Below are 20391 nucleotides of genomic sequence, written 5' to 3'. Positions count from 1 at the left end.
TTAGTCAGCGACCCTCATACCTGAGCAGTGGGAGGGGGCGGAACCCACCTCTTTCTTTTCTCACCCACCCCCGCCGCTCTCCCCTTTCCGACAGAGGTTTCCAGCTGCGGATGCCTGGATGGACCTGGCTGCAGGGAGGAGGAGGGAACTCTCTGTCCCTCCCTCCTTCTCCATCTCCCCACCCTTCCTCCTTCCTCCTCCCCCTGCCCGCTCTCTGTCTCCCTCCCTCTTTCTCCTCTGAGGCTGTGGAGTCGCCTCGCAGCAGCGAGCTGCGAGCGCCCAGCTCCCAGTCCCGGCTTGAACTGAACTGTGCAAGTGGCGGGTCCTGGAACCCCGGCCCGGGAGCGGCGAGCCCAGGTCTGAGCCCGGGCCCAGCGGCCAGCCGCCGAGAGGCCCTGGTTCGGGACCGAGCCCGGGCGCAGAGCGGGAGAGCCGGAGAGCCGGGCGGGCGGGCCGGCGCAGCGTCCCGGCGAGTCAGGGAGCAGGACCGCGGAAGGCAGGGAGACGGCCGCGAGCAGAGGGCAGAGGGCAGAGTGCAGAGAGAGGCCTGGCTCGGCGGAGGGCGCCGCCCGGCCGGAACCGAGCTCTCCGCCCGGGACGGCGGCCCGCGGTGGGGCGCGGACCCAGGGTGGCCACGAGTCCGGAGCGACTCCCCGGCCCACGGCGGGGGGCGTGCCTCCTCCCAGCCCGGCCGCCCCAGCCCCGCGCGCCGGTCAGCTGCGTCGCCGGGGCATGTGAGCGGGAAGCCCAGGCTGCCAGCCGCGAGGACCCGTTCGGAGGAGGAGCAGGAGCGCGGAGCCCCGAGCCCGGCGCCTGGCCGAGTAGTAAGTGCGCCCCCTCCGCGCCCGCAGCACGCCGCTGCGCCCCTCTCCCCAGGCCTCCGAAGTTTGACACTCGCGCCCCCGCGTTTCTGGGCACACGCCGGCTCTCGTCTCTGCGAGTTTCCATCTTTTGCAAAGTTTTTCGAGAAGGAACGGACCCCCACCTACCCCCAACAACGCCGGCCAGTGGCGGCTCCTCTCGAGCAGACCCGGGTCCCTGTGCAGGGGGTGGGGGGGGCAGCCTGGTAAGGCCGTGGGGGGGGGGGCTGTGTGGGAGGGGGACCGTGCGCACCACGCTTAGCCAGCCTTGGGGTGCCCGCCCCCCCCCCCCCACCTCGCCGACCGGCCGGGGGCACGGGCACTGGGGCTTTCTCACCAGCCTGTCTAGGCGCCCAGTTCAAGGATTTCCCAGAGGGAAGCTGAGGCGACCTGTGCGCGCCCCGCGTGGGGCTCGGGTGCGGGCGCCCAGAGGCAGATCCACCCCCGCCCTGGTTGGTGCGGTGCGTGGGGCCGGCCACGCAGTCCTTCCCACCCCTCAGGTTCGCACCCCAGCGGACCCGCCGGGCGCTGCATCCTGTTTGTTTTCTGCTCCGGCCGCTCCTGTTTCACCCCTTCCCACCTCCCACCCTAGCCTCCTTCTTCCCACCCCCCACCTCCCGCCTTTGCTGTCGGAGGTGAATCTCCGCATCCTGATTTCCCCGCAAAACGAATCTTGCCTGGGGGGAGGGAGGCGGGGATGTGGGGAGGGGGCCCGTCGCTCTGTTCCCAGCGGCTCGCCATTGTTTTCCCACCCCGCGCGTTCCGTACGTAAACACACACACACACACACACACACACACACACACACACACACACACACACGTGCGCGCCGGCGGCTGTGACACACGCACACACTAGCGGGCGCGCCCACACACACGTGTGTGTGTGTACGCGCGTGTGCGCGCGCGCCGGCTGCTGCGAGTCCCCGGACGCGCAGGAATTGCCCGCGGGATTTTCCCAGCCGCCCGCCTGGCCTTGCAGGCTGGAGGAGCTCCATGACTTCTGGGGCTGGGGAGGGCGAGAGACGTGGGGGCTGTCGGAGAGTCCCGGGCGGGGCCGCGAGCCGGGCCTGGGCGGGAAGTGAATTTTGAACTTCAGCCCTGGACCTTTCCGGGAGGACCCCGAGCGCACGAGCGGCGGCTCCCGCCCCGGGAGGGCCGACGGCAGCTGCAAGGACTCCAGCGGCGCTCTTGGCTGCCACCTCCGTGACAGGGGCTAGGAGGAAGCCGAGGAGTTTTCCTGGGAAGTTCGCTGTGACTCTGTGGGAATTTCCGGGCAGGGCGCCTCGGCGCTGGCGAAGGGGCCTGGCCAAAGCCAGGGGAGATGCTGCGGTTCTGGGCGGAGTTTCGAGATCCGGGTTTCCAGAGTGCTCCCTTAGGAAGTGGTGCTCCAGATGCTGGGTTGAGCACACTTTGGTTTGAATTCCTCTCCTACGGGCAGCGTGAGCTCAGGCGAGTCCTTTAACTTTTACAGAATTTCCCCTCTGCAGAACGGGCAGAATTATGCACACATCTTTGAAACTGGCCTCCAACAATCAATTAAGCGGTATTGGTTTGGAAGGCATGAACTCCAAAAGGATAGCCCTCCCCCCTCCACGGGGCCACATATAGCTCAGTGGTTGAGTCAGGGGCTCTGGAGTTAGATGCTAGATCTTAGATCCTCCCACTGGCGACTTGATCTTGAGCAATTTAATCTTCCTGCTCTGTGCCTCAGTTTGTTCGTCTGAATCTCCTAGAACAGTACCTGGCAAGTAGTAAGTGCTGGAGAAATGTTAGCTATTGTTGCCATTATTACTTAACTGACCTTGTAAAGAAACCAGAAGGGCGTTTTGAGATTGTGCTCCTGTAGTCAATTATAACAGCTGTCCACTTCTGGAAGGGAAGAAGCCTCCCACTTCTTTACTTCTCTGATTCTTCCTAGTCCTTGTCTAGTTTGGTCTTAAGTCTATTATCATCTCCCCTCATGCCCCCCCCCCCCCAATTATTTCACAGTGTTTATGAAAAGCAGTTTATTCCCTCCTTTTCCTCATTCTTAAAAATTAATCTTGGCCCACCTGCAGTCTTCCCTCCATGGAAATCAGGCCCCAGGAAGGAAGCGGCTCCACAAGGGTGTCCCCTGAGTATCCTGGCTTTGGCTGCTGGCACAGGATTGGATGTGCATTTGTGTCTCAAGCTGGGTGAATTTCTGGAGAGAGGAGCCCAGGTGTCTGGGGCCCCAGGGAGGGGCGGGGGAGGGGCGGGGTGGGAGGGGTAGTCAGGTGGGATTGGGCTAGGCTGTTCCTGGGGGAGCTCTGCTCCCCGGGCAGCCCAGCGTCTGGGTCACCTGCTGCTGGGGCTCACTTGGGAACCTGGAATATCCCAGCTGCCTGGGGGGATCGGAGACGAAGTTTCATCTTCAACTTTGCACTTGCAGTTAGAGTATTTTCTAGCACTTTGGGTTGGTCACAGGCTCCTTGTCTGATTCTGGACTCTGCGAATGCACAGCACCAGTAAGGGATGAGCTGGGTGACGGGAGGGAAGGGCGGGTGGATGCCACCTCGGACAATGGGCTCCTCTTTACTTTCTCTGATACCCTAGCCCCCACCCCGGGCATGGGGGGTGGTGGCCAGGTCGGTGCTTGGAGAGCCTGCTGGTGGGCTGGTTTTCAGTGATGAGAGTCAGTACCTCAGTACCCCCCATTCATTCCTTCAACAGAAATTTGTTGAAAACCTGTGATGTGCCAGGCCCTGTGCTAGGCAGCGTGGCTTTAGGGGTGAACAAGACAGGTAGTGTGCCTGTCCTCACGGAGTCTTCTTTCTGGTGGGAGGAAGCAGGCAATAAATAACTTGAAATAAGTAACCAAGACAACATTAGACCCTATGTGGCTTGGAAGAAATACGACAGGGTCATGTGCTAGAGAATGTCTGCCTGCGAGGAGAAAGGCAAGGGTGGCCCTGGATTGGAAGCCAGTGAAAGCCGCCCTGGGGGGAGGCTGGCTCAGCGGAGCCCTGAGGGATAAGGAGCCAGCGGGCTCAAAGACCTGAAGGAAGGATTCCAGGCTGAGGGAACAGCAAATGAAAAATCCCTGAGGCCAGATCAGGTTTTGCAACAGCAATGTGGCTGGAGGAGGAGAACTCAGAGGAAGAAAAGATCCTGGTCACAGAGGAGCCCGGATTTTATGGCCAGGGCGATGGGAAGACATTGGAGAGTTTTAAGTCGGGGAGTGACACCATCTGATTTATGATTTTAACAGCTTATTGAGTATAACAAGACACAGGTAATCAGAGTTGCCCCAGGGGAGGGAAATGAGGGCCGAGGGGTGGGATGAGATGGAGGAAAGGTGGTGTTTTGGCTCTCGATCCTTTTGTCCTCTCGGGAGTGTAGGACACCGATCAACTATACCATACAAACCAAACCCCAAAAAGCATAGGTAAAAAAGAGTAGCTGATAATTTGGAAGATGTATATCATCAAAAGTGTAAGAAAACCTATATAAAGCTCTGTAGGACAAAACTACTTCTGCGCGGATAATTGTACGTATACACATGCACATCCTGCACACATACATAAAAAGATTCAAAGGCTGCCTCGAGATGTTTACAGAGCTAATTCCAGATGCGGAACAATGGGTGATTTTTATTTCCGTCATCTTCTGTTGATTCTTCCAATCTTCTACAATGGCCATGAATTACTCTTGTAAGTGGGAAAAAATGTAAAAGAGAGAGGTCGCTCCGGCTGCTAATAGAGGATAGTTTGGAGGGGAGCCGGAATGGAAGAGGCTAACTAGGAGGCTGGATCGGAATCGAGGTGGGGGGTGGGGGGGATTGAGGAAGGGTGGGCCAAGGGGAGATGGGTCTGGGGGTGGAGACAGCAGGTCTCACTAACTATTCTTTGCTCTTGCCCAGAGAGGGCATTCTATCCCCCAGCTCAGATGTCATGATCAGGAGTGTTGGGGTCAGTGGCGGTGAAGGGCGATTTCCAATGCTGCCTCGGCTGGAGAAGCGTCTCACATTCCAGCTTCATCCTTACCCCGTCGTTCCTTAGTGGGGAGAGCCCCGTTCTGAACATGCTGCTCCTCTCATCATGGGCAGATTTAGGGCCACGTGATGTACCCGGGAAAGATTTAGAGCTGGGAGAGATGTTCATCACTGCACGCCTCTGAGCCTCCGTTCTCCCGTCTGTGAACTGGGACAATAACAGCAACAGTGCTTACCTCTGACAGCTCGGGAGCTCACCTCTGGTTAAGCCTTCGGTGGCACTGCATGAATGGCATGGGCCTGGGGTGTGCTGTTGCCCGACACACGTTTGCTTGAGAGGCCTGTTCCTCCAGAGGATCTAACATTCCTGCCCTTGAGGAGCTGACATTCTACACGGGTTTACTCCTCTCTGGGGGTGCTTTGAGACCGGCCTTTATTGGGCAGCTCCCTGTAGGTTGCCAGGAAGCCTCTGGGAAAGAGTGGAATTCAAATGCCACCATGCCTGCGCGCCCCTCCCCCCAGCCACATTCAGAGGTAAAGGGGAGCCTTTGAAAAGGGCTCTGTGCTGGGAAGGCCCAGCCAGGCCCACAGTAAGTCGTGCTTTGAATGGGAATTATTTTTGTGCTCAGTGTTTGCTTAAGAGGCCTCGCTCCTGTCCAAACTCGCCGAAGTCCTCACCCTTTGCTAGTCCCCTTTCTGGAACCTGGCTATGTCAGCCAGGAAGGTTGTCACAAGGCCCGTGGAAGATTGCTTTCACCTTTCCTGTCATCTCCCGGTCTCCCTGCTCCCAAGCAGGAAGGCATGCCCTGGATGGGGTCTTTGCTTGGGGTCACCTCCATTTTGGCTGCCTCTTCCTTGGAGTCCCCCTTCCAGCTCCTTGGGAAGCCTCGATTAGGAGATTTGTTACAGGCCAGTTCAGCAAGGCTGCCTCCGACCTCTGCTTGCTTCTCTGGTTCGGGTGACTCTGTTTCTTTGCAAAATTCAGATACTCTTTCTGAGCAGCAGTGACATCGTGGTTTCTTCCTGAGCGTGGGTGCAGTGGAGTAGGGTGTCCATTTGGGCCCGAGTGCCTGTTCTATCTCTTGGACCTAGCCAGAGACCCCTGAGGTCATTCCTGCCCAAGCCTGAGGGTGGTGAAGGCCCTTGGAGCTCCCCTAGGAAAAAGTTATTGTCTACCCTGTGTGGCCCACAGCATAGAACCTCAAGGTTACCACCTGCTACTCCAGACATGTTCTTAGCTCTCCTGCCCCTCTTTTATTTAAGAGGACCCTCTGCTCTTGGGACCTGCCTCATTTAGGCAGAGCCAGGGGCCCTGTGGCCCCTGCCTCCCTTCCCCTCTGACCCACTAGGTGCTGTGGCGGGGGGGGGGATCTAGAAGGACCCAGACGTGGAACACTGACAGTGGTCAGACCTCCAAGAGGCCGTGTGGTGAGGAGGAAGTGTCTGGGGTTCCCCTACCTCCTCCCAAGGTCATCCGCAGGCAAATCCAAGACCTGGGCATGGCCCGGGATGTGCCGCGCGTGTGGCTCAGCATCCCAGCACTAAGTGTGCGCGTGGGAGTGAGCCAGGAGAGCAAGCAGCCGGGGCTGAGAGGTGTGCCCAAAGGTTGCCGTGTCCAGTCAGGAGTGTGTTTTCGGGGGGGAGAGGTGTGAATGGGCTGGTAGAGGAAGAGGTGCGGACAGTGTCTCCGGCTTCCACGTTGTTTCCTAAATAGCATCCTCTACCCAGGCCCTTTCGGTCTCTCTGGGAAGCCTGACACACCCTGTCAAACCTGCGTTCAGTCCCCTGGACACACACAGTCTTCGGACTCCCCCCCCCCCCCCCAGTACTCTAACATTTAAGCATCCCAGAGGATTGTGGCCAGGCTGGGAGTGGGGAGAGGTTTAGTGTTCCCCCCACATTGTCCCCTGTATCTTCTGGGGACATGTTGAAGGTGGGGTTTCAGTGTTTTGGTTTGAGGAGAGAACAAGAAGGGGCCCGCAGACCAGGCAGGAACTCCGGCACCCCCCCCCCCCCCCCCCCCCCGTCTGCTCCCTGCCAGGCCTGGAGCTCCCTGGGGGATCCGCCCCAGAGGAGGCCAGACTGTTCTTCTCCCCTCGGCCTTACCTCCCCCAGTCACCGCCCCCTGCTTGAATCAGAATGGAATGTGCAGCCTGTGGAACAGGATGGGGTGAAAACTAGTTCCCAGAGGGCCTTGGTCCAGGCCTTCTCCCATCCCCCCTCCGAGGGAGCGGGGAACCTTGGGGCTGGGTGCTGCTCCTTGGCACGCTGGAGGCACCCCGCTGCCGATTCGATTCCAGGGGGCTCAGGTCCCGCCATTTGAAGGATCCCCCCAGGGTGGGGAGAGGGCAGGTTGGCCATTCAGAGGGCAGGGGGCTAGCGGGCCAAGGGGGACCCATCCCAGCTCTAGGAGCTAGACCTCTACCCTTTGCTGACTTCTTTTTTTTTTTTTAATTATGGCTCATATTTTTATTCTTATTTCTGTGTTTCTGTAGTTTCCGAAAGTAGTCCCACAACGTGCGTTACCTTTGTAATCAGAGTGAGAAGGATTTAAAATATATCCAGAACCTGCCACACGCTGTAACAGAAAAGTAGTCAGTGTTTCTTCTCTGGAAGACACACGGGTTCCTGGCGGGAGGGGTGATAGTGGGAAGTGGGAAGCAGCCTGAAGACTGGACCGGTGGTACCCTTTCAGGATGACAGGCGAGTGGGCCCATGCACCCCGGCCCATGCCCTCCTGTTGGCCCTGGCACCTGGCAGGAGGCAGCAAAGGGAGTAAATCTTGCCTTAAGCTGCCCTCACACTGACTCAAAAGAGTTAACTCTTGCCTGGCCCGCACAGGCTGAGCCAGGCAGGCCCTGTGCCCTCCTCAGAGGGGAGAAAGACGGGAGTTTTCTGACTGCGGGGTGTGAAGTTCTAGAAACCGCCCCCAGCCCTGTTGAAGGAGCTGAAGTCATTCCTTTATCCTGGTGAGGCTTCGATGCCAGGCCTGTCCCCGGAGGGGTGGGTGCGGTGGGGAAGGAAGGGAGAATAAAAGGTTAGTGGGGAGGGGCTGGAAGGAGGCCTGGGTGCAGGTATGACTGGGTTCTCAGAGGCAGGTGGGGCGAGGGGAGTGGAGAATGAATAGGGAGCTGTTGAAAATAGAGGGAGTGGCCCCTCCAGCCCTTACTGTTTCTGTGGCTGACCTGGCTCCCCCCTTTCCTGGCTGGTTGGCCAGGGCACGCGAGCGTGTGCGTGTATGCGTGCGTGCATAGGCAACCCGGGCAGGGGTGCTGCATTCTAGACCCTGGTAGCCCCTCTGGCCTCTGGGAGACCAGGAAGTGCCTCTGAGAGCCCCAGGGAGACCAGCCTCAAGAAGGAAAGGGGAGAATGGACTGTGAGGCCAAGGAGAGCCAGAGGGAGGCCCTCCTCTTGTCCCTCCTCTGTGACCTTCAGTATTCTCCAGGGCCTCAGGTTCCTGACAAACCCCAAAAGGATTGGGGTTTCAGTCCCATTCTTCCTGGGGAGGGGCAGGGCAGCGGGTAGTGACCCTCCTTCCCTGCTTTCCTCTCTGTAAATTCAGTTGCCTCCTGCTATGTCCTTGTGAGCCTGGAACCGCAGCCATACCCTCTCCCCGGGAGTGGAGGGTGTCTGGGAGTCTGGCCAGGATGAGGGGCTGGAGGAAGAGCAGAGTATGGAGGCAAAGAGTTAGTGGTGGAATCATGGGGACCCCTAGCTGGAGCTGGTGGGGCAGAGAGGGGGAGGCCTCTCTTAGTTGGGGTGAAGGTGCCCTAGCCAGGAAACAGGTCAAAGAACGGAGGAAGGGGATCTGTGTCACATCTTGCCCGGAAAAGAGGTGTGGGTAGCAGGAGAACTTTCTCTTTGGTATCTGAGGACGTCAAGGGATGAGCTTGACCGCCATGTTAAGTTGTGATAAGTGTACAAGTCTGGGTGAATGGGGCTCTGAGGTACATGATGGCCTTACTGGAACTGGGCAGAACGTCGGGGACCCGTGGTTTCCAGGATGTAAGTTCACGTCTCTCCTGGCAGCTCTGCCTGGCCTCAGCTCCATCCTCCTCATCATGACACCCCAAGTTTGGAGGTGATTTGGCTCTTTGGTACCCCTTTCTGGGCACCGATCGACTTGGAGTTTGGGGAACCAGAATTGAGGGGAGGGTCAGTTGTGAGCGGGGGTGTGCGTGGGGGGGGGCGGTTTAGTGAGGGTCTGTGTAGCTACCACCCTCCTCGCAGAGCCCGAGTCCTGTTGGGACCGTTGGCCGTAGAAGCCAGGTGGCCATAGCAGCGAGGCACCTCCTGATTCCCGAGTCAAGGCTGGATGGATGTGGGAGCCCCAGGAGGGAAGGGGCAGGGAAGACTGAAGAGGGGGGCACATACGAGGAGAGGGGAGTTCCTGTCTGGCCCGACAGCAACCTCTACTGGACCCTTTTGCTGGCCTCCGACCCATAGGATCTTCCTTGAGTCCTTGCCCTCCTGTCTCCCTGTCTCATGCTCAAAACTCACCCATCCCTGTCCTTCAATATCTTGTTCTTTGATCTCTGAGGAGATAACTGGCTAAGCGGATTGACCAATCTAAATTCATGGGCTGGTGGGTAATTCTCGAAGCCTTTTAACCGGCCACAGGGCCTTATTAATCCAGGAGGTGACTGTCAGAGAGGGAACTTGGGGTGGAGGTGTAGTGGATGTTCGGGCCTGTGGGGGCCTGCTCCGTTCACGCAGCCACTCAGCGGGTCCGCGGGGAGTGCTTGCCTCACGGCTGTGCCCTACTACGCTGGGGCTAGGAGACCAGCACGGCCCTGTTCTACTTAGTGAGGAAGGGAAAGAGAAGGAAGTCATTGTCAGATACTGACTGACAAAGCGGGGGTCGGGAGGTGCAGGGCGGAGTGCTACAGGGGCACTGCCATCAGAGTTGGGCAATCAGGGAAGGCTCCCCGTAAGAGGAAACCTAGAGACCTGGAGGGTGAGGAGGAGATTGCTTGGCAAGAACAACTCAGAGAGAAGAGAAGGTTGTAAGGACAGATCCCTTCTGGTCAACCAGGGGCCCTACCTGGCACCCCAAGGGCATGGCAGCTGGTCCTGTCCCTTACCAGGGCCCGAGGGGGCATCAGGACTTTGGAGGGAGGAGGAGTGCTAGGCATTTGAAAACAGGGTGGCTAGAGGCTCCTGGAGCCCAGAGGCCTTGTTCTGCTCCGAGTTGTGTGTGTGTGGGGGGGGGGCTGAGTTGTGTGTGGGGGGCTGCCCGTGGTGTGACGCTGCGGGTTTAGGCGGGACTCGGGTGTGTGGCCCAGGCGGCCGGGGACTGGAAGCCAAACTCTCTCCCAGGCCGCTGGGGCGGGAGAGGATTGCTGGGACCAACTGCAAATTAGCCAGGCTGGCGTTAAATGCCTTCGCCGCTTCTCTCCTTCTCTCCCGTCCCTCCCTGCCCTCCTGAAAATCAACAACTGTGTCAACAGCAGGGTGATTGTGCTTGGCCCGCAGCCCCCGGGGCTGCCAGGACCAGGCAGGTGCTGGCAGGGGCTGCCGGAGCCCCACGCTGGGAGCAGGCTGGGCCTGGCTGCCAGGGCTGTGGGATAAACAAGGCCGCACACAGCCCGGCCAGGAGGGAGGGAGGCCACAGGCAGGCAGGAGGGAGAACAGGTGTCTCAGGAGCTCTGCAGACACAAAGGGCCTCTTGTCTCCTCCTCCCTAGCCCCGGGGAGCAGCCCCCCTCCTCGGCTCTCAGGCCCAGCCAGAGACCAGTGGTCAGGTCAGCCAGGGGGTGCTGGCAGCGAGGAAAGGGCAGGTGCTGACCTCCACACTGCCCCTGCAACTTGCTTGTTTTTTCTTGCCGGAGGCAGAGGTAAAACCAGTCCGAACGAGGCGCCAGCCCCATGGGCAGGAGACTTGCCTCTGAACAGATCCGCTGGCCATGAGGCCTCTGTGGGTCTCAGTTTCCCACTGGAAAGACAGCAGGACCCCTCACCCCTGCTGGGACACTCAAGGAAGGAATGGACGGGAGATAGGAAAAGCACCTGGAGGTTTGGGCAAGAAAGCAGCGCTGGATGTCAGAAGGTGGGACCAGAAGTAGGGATATGCGGGGCCGAGGAATTTCAGGTGGGATTCGGAGCCGGGGGTAGCCGGGGTGAGGCAATACCTTCCTCCTTCTCTACCCTTTTATGCCACAAACCTTTACTGAACACCTAGCATGTGCCAGGCACTGCATTGGGGATGGGGAGGCAAGACAGTACCAGCCTGGGCAGGCAGACTCTGGAGCCAGACTGCCTGTGTGGTCTTGGGTAAGTAGCTTAACCTGTCTGAGTCTCAGTTTCCCCATCTGTAACGTGGGAGTGATAATAGGGGCTGCTGTGACTGTTACATGTGAAGAGGTGCTCGGTGTGGTATCTTGAATAGTAAGGGTTGTATTAGAGAAGGCTATTACCGTCCCTGTCCCTGGGGCTCGGAGCTAGCCGGAACCTGAATACATAATTGCAGTCCAGTCAAGGAGTAGAGACCAGGGATCTCAAAAGACTCTGGGATGCCCTGGAGGCGCCATCAACTTTTCTAGGGTTATTAGGGAATGATTTTTTTTTTTAATGTTTATTTATTATTTTTGAGAGAGAGACAGAGTGCGAGTGGAGGAGGGGCAGAGAGAGAGAGGGCGACACAGAATCCGAAGCAGGTTCCAGGCTCTGAGCTGTCAGCACAGCCCCGACGGGGAGCTTGAACTCACGAACTGTGAGATCATGACCTTAGCTGAAGTCGGATGGTTAACCGATTGAGCCACTCAGGCGCCCCGGGAATGATTTTTAATTTTTTAAATTTTTTTTAACTTACATCCAAATTACTTAGCATATAGTGTAACAATGATTTCAGGAGTAGATTCCTCAGTGCTCCTGACCCATTTAGCCCATCGCCCCTCCCACAACCCCCTCCAGCAACCCTCAGTTTGTTCTCCATATTTAAGAGTCTCTTATGTTTTGTCCCCCTCCCTGTTTTTGTATCATTTTTGCTTCCCTTCCCTTATGTTCATCTGTTTTGTCTCTTAAAGTCCTCCTATGAGTGAAGTCATATGATGTTTGTCTTTCTCTGACTGACTAATTTCGCTTAGCATGATACCCTCCAGTTCCATCCACGTCATTGCAAATGGCAAGGTTTCATCCTTTTTGATTGCCGAGTAATACTCCACTGCATATCTATACCACATCTTCTTTATCCGTTCATCCACTGACGGACATTTGGGCTCTTTCCATACTTTGGCTATTGTCGATAGTGCTGCTATAAACATGGGGTGCATGTGTCCCTTTGAAACAGCACACCCGTATCCCTTGGATAAATAACTCAGGAATGGTTTTTAAAGAAAGGGCAGCATTTGAGCTGGGCTTTGAGTGAGGTGTAGGAGTTTTCTGGTCAAGAATGTACGAAGGGCGTTCTAGGCAGGGGCAGAGCCAGAGCCCCGTGGCGTGTGAAAGTACACGCCTGCATTACAGGATGGTGAGGATGACTGGGGTGGGTGGGAGGTGGCCTGGGTCAGACTGATAAAAGGGCCTACATGGCCGGTGAAGTTCAGGCTCATCCCTAGCTTGCTCCAGGGTTGGGTGCCAATTTTGGTCATCATTTTGTACCTTTCTTCTTCCTCCTCTCCACACCGACACATTATGAATAACTCAGTCTCGTTCTGGAATAGTCTTCATTTTAGGAGAAGGATAATTCAATGAAAACACCCTGGAGCTGTATAGTCAGAAACTTCTGGATTTGTAGCTTTTGGATTTTGAGTCTCAATATTGGGCATTTTGCCTAATTTCTTTTTCTTTTTCTTTTTTTTTTTTTTAACATTCATTTTTGAGAGACAGAGGCAGAGCGTGAGTGGTCTGAGGGGCAGAGAGAGGGAGGCACAGAATCCAAAGCAGGCTCCAGGCTCTGAGCTGTTAACACAGAACCAGATGTGGGGCTCGAACCCACAAACTGCGAGATCGTGACCTGAGCCGAAGTCAGACACTTAACTGACTGAGCCACCCAGGTGCCCCTTACCTAGTTTCTTTTAGCTGCGTTTTTCTTATCCATATAATGGGGCCATGGGGTCTCCCCTGTGGCAACTTATTGTGAGGATTCTAGAAAAAGGTGTGCCATGGGCTGATGCACAGCAATTGCACAGTAAAGGGAACTGTCGGGATTATTCTCTGTCTTGTCCATGTCATAAGCCTTTTTGGAACTTGGTTTCTGTTATCTGTCTCATGGAAATGGTGGTCTGTCTTCTTCCCATCATTGTCAAGTTGGAAATGGCCAGGCTGCCCCCTTCCTGGGCAGGTCAGTCGGGCCGGGAGGCCCAGGATCCGAAGGACCAGCGGTGGCCTTCCTGGGGCACCGTCTAGACCTGCCAGGTTGAAGGGGGGACTGGCTGACCCCAGAATTGTGGCCGGTGTGCCCAGCCCAGCTGTCGCTCCCTGCGCATCAGGCACTGGGGCCCCTGTCCTGCCTTTCTTTCCTACGGGAAACCCCTGGGGTGAAACCCTCCAGGAGCCGCTAACGTCTTCCTCGGACTGCTGTGCTGGTGTTTGAGGGTCAGTGGGCAGCTGGGGCCGAGGCCCTGGTCCAGCCTCCGTGCCCTCAGGCTTGTCCCTTCATCTCTTGGGGCCTCACTCTCCCCATCTGCAATTTGGCAAGGATGGTTTTGACCCCTCCTAGGAGAAGACGAGAATGCTGTGATGCTGTGACCGTAGAGTCAGATGAGGGCAATGACGGCCACCCTGGTAATGTTTGCTGCAGTTTCAAATCCAGATGTGGAGTCAGACACTTTGTCACAGTCCGGCATCCTGCCGTCTCCACCGTGTGCCTCTTTCCGGGCGGCTTGTCTTCGGGTGCCTGAGAAACCCTGTGAGTCGGGGAGGGCAGAGGGTATCTGACCCCTCATTTTGTGGATGAGGACTCTGAGATTCAGAGACGGAGACGCCTCCGAGTGGCGGGGCTTCCTAGTCCCATGCCGGCAGGGACAAGGCTGGTCCGTGTGGCATGTCTGACCCCGTGCAGACCAAGTGGAAACCCACTCTGGGATCTGGCCGCAGAACCCTCTGGCCTCCTGCCACTGGTTTTGAGCAATTGGTGATGGGAAGGGTTGAGGCGTTGACAACTGGAGCCCAAGGGGTCTCCTGACAGTCCCATGGAGCCCATCCCGAGACTAGATCGGGAAGGATGTTCACCTTGGCTGAGGCCGCCCTTCTCCCCCTTTCCTCCCTCACCTGCCAGCTTGACTGTGCCCGGTGTGGGCACAGCCCCGTTGTCTCTAAATCCTCTGCACGCCTGTTTTCTCAGGTGGTTGCAAGGGGAGGGGAGGCTAAAGAGAGAAGCCGGGCTGAGGGGCAAAGCTCTGGAATGTCCCGGTGAGGTGGTCAGGTAGCTTTCTAGGTGGCTTGCAGACTGCCTGAGTACGAGCAGGGCAGAGAGAGCAGCAGTGACAAGTGGGTTTGTCCAAGGGCCACGTACGTATTTACACGCAATTTGCACATAACCTATACCCTGAACACAATTTTTATAATCTATCCCTGGGAACATTCAGATTTGTCTTTTACTATGGTTCTTTCCAAAGATGGCGGCTTCTGGCTTTGACTCCTCTCTTTGCCTCCCCAGTCCTGTCCCATTTCCCCCCAGATGGCTCTTGCACAGGGTAGGTGACTGGGAACAGAGTCCGGCTATGGGTGTGAGCCCAAGAGGGCTGGGCCAGCCTCAGCACCACTGTTCTTTAGCACCACCCACACCCCCACTGCTCCCTGGCGGCCACCTGTCATCTGTGAGTGGGGATTGGGGCACCCCCCGCAGCCACCTCTCCTCTGTGAATGGGGATTGGGGTAACATCCTACCTGGTGCACAGTGCTTGGCACTTAGCAGATGCTCAGCGAACCTAAGGATAAAGTGAAGTTAGAGATGCGGGGACACAAGGAAACAAAGACATTCACAGAAGAGCCTCCTCTGGGCCTGGCTTTTGTGCCTGTGAGGGGCAAGGCTGGGGGGGTGGGTGGGGAGACTGATCCCTTGGGAGTCCTGGGGAGGGGAGGAGTTGATTTCCCACTCTGTGGCCAAAGGAGGCATTTCTTTCTCTTCTTGGCCTTGCAGGAAGCAGTGTTGAGGATGAGAGGAGCAGAAAGGAAGGGCCAAGCCTTCTATTATTTTGTTTTTCAGATTGAGAATCTGTTATTAGCAACTTAAGACGCCCAGGTCTCTAGCCAAGCACATTCTGTTCTCCAGTCTTCTTGGGGGAAGACTCTTAGGGGCCACGGCGGGGGCTAAACAGGAAAGGGGAGCAGGTCAGCAATTTATGATGGACTGTGTGGTGTCCTGGCCTGTGCTAGGGAATAACTTCAGCATGGGGCCAACTTGAGCCCAGCCCCGTGTGGGGAGAAGCCCTTCTGGATGGCACAGCATCCCCATGTGATCCCTAATGGCTCTTGTACCTGGGGTGAGTGGGCTTCCCTCCCTCGTGCATGCTCACCGGGCCTTGGGCTCCAGATTTCTCCCTGTGAAGTGGGGTCAGGGCTGTGATGCTTGGAACAGAGCCACCGTAGAGTTTCTCAAGAGAGCAGATCTGGGAAGACACCTACAAGGGAAGAAGAGTGTGTGAGCAGATCCCGGAAGAGGGTGAGCGGGCAAAATGGCCGCCCCTGTGGAAAGAGTGGCGCACAAGAAAAACAACCCCCTTTCTGCAAAAGTGCTGAGCGGATGGAATTGAGCTTGGTGACCACGAGATCGGGCCACAGATAGAGCTCTGTGGGTGCCTGGGCTTTGTGGTGCAGGTTGTTGTGGGGGGTCCTGGAAGATGATGCAGAGGGCAGGAACAGTGCCCGTGGCACCTTCTCCCCCGGGCTGGCCTCCACGACCCCCTGGACTCATCACCGGTCCCTATTCCTGGAAGCAAGTCCCCTTCCTGTGTCCACTCACGTAAGTCGACTTCATTGACTTCTCCTCAGTCTCCTCCCAGCTGGCTTTGACGAGAAATAGCCGCATTGGCCGTTCTTCAAAGGGTCAGCGTCCTCCAGGCATCCCTGGTGCCAAAGGGCAGAGAACCCTGCAGTGGCGGGGGAGCTTCTTAGAGTCAGGGACAGTGGTGCCGGATGCCCTCACCTCTGCCTCATGGCCGGGAGGAGCCCAGGCCGCTTTGGAGAGAGCAAACCACTCAAGTGAGTTACTTGCATCCCAACCGGGTGCTTGGTTGGTGCCCTTGGGTGGTTGGATCAAGGGCAGATTTGCTGGAAGGATCGAAGCTTCTGTGGAACTGTGGAAAGAGCCGGGGCTGAGAATGTGTGCATGGGGGGTGTTGGGGGAAAGGGGTGTTGGGCGGTGAGAGAACGGGCCTGGTTTCTAGCTGTGAGATTTGGACTATTATTATTTTCCTCACGCAGCTGACGGCCACTCGGTCCCCAGATGGGTTACTTGTCCTGTGTTCTCTGAGTTGACATCCTCTTCCTCAGCTAGCTCAAGGCTCTTTCCAGGGGTTCATGAAAGGATGAATTACAAGATCCGATTTCTTGTAGTTACGTTCAGTAAGTGTGTATAGAGCTCGTACTCTGGGTCTGCTACCGGGCTTGGGGTTCATTAGCCACCCCTGGGTCCTGCTAAGATGACTGTTAGTGGGGTACCTCTGTGCCAGAAACTTTAAGGAGCAATGGTGGCTGAGCTACCAGCCCTGAGCCTTGCACAGTAGAAAAAAGGGGCATTAGCTTAGATTGCAGTTAGGAAAAGACCACCAAGGTCAGAGCAGGTCAATGGGGAACCAGAGAATGTTTTCAGAGAACTTTTAGAATGGCTAGCTCATTCATTCAGACTGAAACTTCTCTCATTGTTCTATGAAAAATTCCAACAGAACCCTGTTCTTTTCCTTTCCATTCAAAGACATTTTTGCTGCCTCACATCATGCTGAACCATCTGGTAATCGAGACAACTTTCGCTTCCCTGCCAGGGCTAGTGGGCTCCCAGGGTGTGGGGCTGGCAGTCCTGGAGGAGTGAGGGGGGAGGGATATTGCGTTTCCCTGTCTGCCCGGACCCATGCCGCCCTCGGCTTTGGTCCTGCCAGGGCCCAAGTAAGTACGGATGGCCAACTTTCCTGGGAAAGCCAGCAGGTGCCATTTCTTGACAAATGGGCAAATTTACGTTGTACAGGATTGAGAATTATTAATCTCTAGATGCCTTTTTTTTAAGTGTTTATTTATTTATATTTATTTAGAGAGTGGGGGAGGGACAGAGAGAGAGGGAGAGAGAGAATTCCAAGCAGGCTCCTCGCTGTCAGCCCTGAGCCTGACAGGGGGCTCCATGCCACAAACCGTGAGATCTTGACCTGAGCCACAGTCGAGTTGGCCGCTTAACCGACTGAGCCCCCCAGGCGCCCCCGGGGTATGATGTATTTTTGAACAAATATGATACTCGGGGAATGGATAAGTGTTACCAAGCCCTCATGATGTGAGGGAATCAGGTGAGGTGGGGGGGAGAGGAGACCAGACTGTGCCCACAGGGAGGCTGACATCTGTCCGGGGAGGTGAGGCAGAACCCTAGGCAACAGAGCTACGCCACAGGAGCAACGCGGTTCAGCCGAGTTGGCCGGGGCGCCAGGACTGATGGAGCCCTTTTCCACCTCCACAGCCTTCGGTTGGAAGGCTGGGTGCACGGGGGAGTCAGAAAGACCCAGGTTTGAGGGCTGGCTCTGCTGCTTCAGAGCTGTGTGATTTCCGGTAAGATACTAGAATGTTCTTAGAGCCTGGTTTTCTCACAAAGTGGGAAGAGAATAAAATACCTACTTCACAAGGTGAAAAGGATTCCATGAAGTGATGTACATATTACAGGGCCAGTTTGGTTCTGTACCTGGCTTGGTACAGGGCCAGTTTGGAGAAGGTTCTGGTGAGTGGAAGCTGCTACTCATATGGTAGCCACTGAGGCGGTGCTTGTTGGGGCTTGTGCTGCGGTGGGAGAGGTGCTGCTTTCCCGGCCCGCCTGGATGTGCCGACAGCCCTCCCTCGGGTCTCCCTTGGGTCTTGGCCTCTGGGATCTGGGAAAGGGAGAGGAGCACCTCTCCAGAGGGGCGGGGCGGGGGTGGGGGGGGAGATGGGGTGTTGGCTCTGACACCTCCCTCAGCCTTCCAGAGTTTTCCTTCTTCACATGCCACAGGCAGAGGCGCTCGCCGCAAAGCCCTCAACTGTAAAATGCTGCCGTGTTGGAAGGTTTCAGTTAAAAGGACTGACTACGTGGAAAGTGTTCAGAGCAGCGTCGGGCGGGCGGGAATCTTATCCAGGTGTTTGCTGCGGTTCGTGTTGCTGCGGTCATTCTGTTACCAGCGTGACCCATTCACTCCAAGAAGCAGGGGTGAGAGTGGCTGCCCCAAGTGTTCCAGAAGCTTGGAGCAGGGGCGGGGCGTGGGCCCCCGTGTGCGGACCCCGCCATGCTGGTGCTGGGGAGCAGCCCAGGAAAGCGAATGAACTTGTTTGTCACGCACTTGTGCAGACGGGGCGTTGCCGGGTGTGACAGAAATGACCGTGCGGCCCTGAACATCTTTGTCCTTTGCCCAGTGTCGTCCCTTAAACTGGTCACTAAGGGCGGGGGCGGGGGTAGGATAGATTGTTGTAAAACCTATGAAATTCACATGCAGTTGGGAGTGCTTTGAGGCATGAAACCAGCAAGTTCGCAAAACCCAGCTGCCAGTGAGTTGTAACAATTCATGGTAATAAACAGCCTTTAACCAACCTTTGGACTCCCGGCAGCTCAGGAGCTGTCGGCGAGGACCCGGCAGGAAGTGGAGGCTGCCCCTCGGCACCCAGCCCTCCCGGTGGAGAGGGTTCCTCGGGCTTGGCTGGCCTGTGGGAAGCAGCCTCTTCTCCAGGTCCCTTGTGCTCTGGTTTTGGACTTGGAGTCAAGCAGATCTGAAATAGGATTCTGCCTCCATCCCTTGGCTTCAGGTGCCTCGTCTGTAAAATGGGTCTTGTTGCTGCTGAAAATATCTGTGAAGTGCTCAGCTTGTTGTGATCACTCAGTAGGTGCCGTGGCGATCTTTCTGCCGATTTGGGCGGCAGCCTGAAGGTGGAAACCAGGGGCTTGGTGGCTCGTGTGTTTCCACGGCATCCAAAGACCTTGGAGCCCTTTCCCACTTAAAATTTTATCTCTGGGAGAAGTAATAATTCACTCCCTGTGCAAATGGAAGATCGGAGACCTTAGAGGTCGGGTGATGCCTCCTGGGCCCCACGGTGAATTAAAGGCATCCAGATCCCTTTCCCTTGTATGGAGCTTTATAAAGCATCAAGCATATGAAGTGCTTTGACATTTTTAAAAAAATCACTGTGCTGAGGCTCCTAGCAATCTGGTATTTTGACCCCCAATGTACAGATAAGAAAACTGAGGCTGAGAATTAGGGCTTGCTCAGGACTGCGTACTGAGTTTGTTTCAGAGCTTGGGGCTCAAACTCAGAACTTCTGCTTCAAATCCAGTGCTGTTTCCAGAGCACATTCAGAATTCTTACCCGGGCCTGTGTGGACCCCGTCTGCAATTATTTTTCCCTCCATTCAGGTAGTTCTGTTAGGGTGGATAGTCATGCGCTGGCAGGGAGAGGGTTAAATTCTCTAAGCGCCAGAGCTGGTTTTGAGCTAGGCGCCTGCAGTGACCCCAGCGTTGACCCCCACCTCCACCCCTATCTCCCGGGTCAGGGCAGCAGGCTGTGGGGGAAGGGAAACAGAGTGGCTCTAATGGTCCAGTGGGGGCAGAGGGAGGGCTTGGGGAGGCAGGGGCAGGGAGGAGAAGCTCCTCTCCCACCCTCTTTGGACAAAGATGGACAAAGATGCCAGTGGCCTTTTGGTTTCCATAGAAAGTGCGTAAGGGTCCCTTGTGGTAGACCGCCGTCAGCCTGGCCACAGAGCACAGGCAGCTCTTAGAGATACTGGGACCCTGTGATGTGTTCTTGCTTAAGTGGAAACTGGGGCAACCTTTACGAGTAAAGGCACCGCTGATAGAAAATGGAAATAGCAAATGAATCTTAGGGCTGGATGGGACTTTGGTCCCAGTCTGCCATTCATCGAGGAGGAAAAGGACAATTCGGGTGGCCCTCGGAAGCCAGCATCCGTGGAATGAGTGGATGAGTCCCTGATCATTTCCCTTCTCTCCCAGGTCCGTCTGTCCCATCCCCCACCCCGTCCCCTGCCTCTGTTAGCTCAGACCTTCTGGTTTAGAGCTTCCATTTGGACCACTGTCGCTATGTACTCTCCTCACGGACCTTGAGAGAGGCCCAGAGCAGTAGGATGCCTGGCCCCGGTGTGCACAGCAAGTTGGGGCAGATCTGTTCTGGAAACTAGGTGTCAGCCCAGTGCTTTCCTTGAAACGGCCACCCTAAGAAGGACATCGGAGAAAAGGAGTTCGGGAAGGCCAAGGAACCGACTGTAAGGGAACCTAATCTCTTCTTCTCTCCCCCTCTTCCTGCCCCCAGATCCCTTTCCCTCCCTGCTGAGGAATCCCAAATACACCTGTCTCTGCATGGCAGGTGGAAGCCTTTAATTGTTCCTAGAGGCGAGGGAAGCATGGAGGGGACAGCCTTCTAGCTGGTGGGGCAGGTCTGGCACTGTCTGGCTCTGGCCTTTTCTAGACA

The 20391-nt window shown here is 56.5% G+C and overlaps 1 protein-coding gene across 1 annotated transcript in view; it reads left to right on the top strand.

The window, feature by feature from the left end:
* Nucleotides 1–403: 403 nt before the first annotated feature.
* Nucleotides 404–20391, top strand: part of SOX13 (SRY-box transcription factor 13) — a 46210-nt gene continuing 26222 nt past the window's right edge. Inside the window, exon 1 of the mRNA XM_047076644.1 lies at nucleotides 404–824. The gene's annotated coding sequence lies outside the window, so the exon portion shown is untranslated. The remainder of the gene's footprint in view (nucleotides 825–20391) is intronic.

Source organism: Lynx rufus, unplaced genomic scaffold, assembly GCF_022079265.1.
Source record: "Lynx rufus isolate CCGP_SWC_20201006 ecotype Redwood Valley unplaced genomic scaffold, mLynRuf1.p SCAF_15, whole genome shotgun sequence".
Taxonomy (NCBI): Eukaryota; Metazoa; Chordata; class Mammalia; order Carnivora; family Felidae; genus Lynx; species Lynx rufus.
Note: the sequence above shows the minus strand (reverse complement) of the source record. Positions and strands in the feature narration are given on the sequence as shown.